Genomic DNA, 1,514 nt, shown 5'->3' on the forward strand with positions numbered 1-1,514 from the left:
TATTCCCAAATGTTATTCCTCCTGCCGTTTACCTGAACATTTTTCGAAATCAATTTATACTTAAAACCTCCCCAGACTCATAAGCAATGTGGGTGTAAAGTTTAAGAAAAATCGGTCAAGCCGTTTTGGCGCAAAATGAGGACATACCAATACACACAAACATTTTCAGTTTTAATAAGATTACATGAATATGAAAAATTCCCACCAAATGATGTTGTATAGTGAAGAACTATATGTTGCAATGCATAATCAAAGCCTATGCTTTTCCACCCTCGTGTTATTTTATTATTATTATTGTTATTATTATTATTATTATTATTATTATTATTCAGTAGTTTTATTTTTATAGCATGCTTTCACTTCACTACCGAGCGCAGCTCTGTGTGCTTTGGGTATGTGTTCTGATTTGTTGTGATGCTCTGATGGTTAATGTATGGAAAGTGTTCTGTGTAGGATGTGTGCAGTGCCTAGTAGTGCAATTTTCTGTATGTTATATGTGTTTGTAAGTCCTGGTGTTTTTGTTATGTATTTGTCTGAATATTTTTTTATCATGCCTCATGCACCTACTATGATAGGAATTGTTTCTGTTTTTAGATTCCACATTCTGGTTACCTCTATTTCCAGGTCTTTGTATTTTGAGAGTTTCTCCATTTCTTTTAGAGACACGTTGTCATCTGCCGGTATTGATACATCAATTAGAAAGCATTTTTTTTCTTCATGATCTCTGACAACTATATCTGGCCTGTTGGCCTTAATTTCTCTATCAGTGTGTATCGGCATATCCCAGAGTATGGTTGCTTTCTCGTTTTCTGTGACCTTTTCTGGTGTGTGCCTATACCATCTTTTTTCTGTTGTTATTCCATAATGTTGGCATAGCTTCCAATGTATGTAGGTTCCAACTCTGTCATGTCTGTGAATATATTCCTTCTTAGCCAGGACTGGGCAGCTAGAGATAATATGATTTATTGTTTCTTGTCCATCTCCACATATTCTGCAGTTACTTGTTATATTTCTTTTCATTACATGTTTTTGGTAATTTCTGGTGGGGAGGCTTTGGTCTTGTGCTGCAATTAAAAATCCCTCTGTTTCTGCTTTGAGTGCTGAGCTTCTCAACCATTGCTGGGATTTTTCTTTGTCTATTTCTTTTGCGTTTAGTTTAGTGCAGTATTTACCATGAAGGGGCTTTTCTTGCCATCGTTTTATCATGGTTTGTTGCTGTTCTATTTTTAGTTTGGATTTCATTTGTTTTATAGCTTTTGTTGTTTCTTCATCTTCTTCTTCTTCATATTTATTAGGTGGTATGATTTCTTGTTTGTATTTGTCAGCTTCCTTAAATACTGAGAACAGTTTTTTGTTTTGCTTGTGTTTTGCCGCTATTTGTATCAGTTTTCCTTCCTTCTGAAGTAGATATTTTTGCAGTCCTATGGTGGTTATTTTATAGTAGTTTTCCAGTTGTATATTATTATTATTATTATTATTATTATATTATTATTATATTCATCTTGAACATAAAG

Source organism: Octopus sinensis, unplaced genomic scaffold (assembly GCF_006345805.1).
Source record: "Octopus sinensis unplaced genomic scaffold, ASM634580v1 Contig10755, whole genome shotgun sequence".
In the NCBI taxonomy this organism is placed as follows: Eukaryota; Metazoa; Mollusca; class Cephalopoda; order Octopoda; family Octopodidae; genus Octopus; species Octopus sinensis.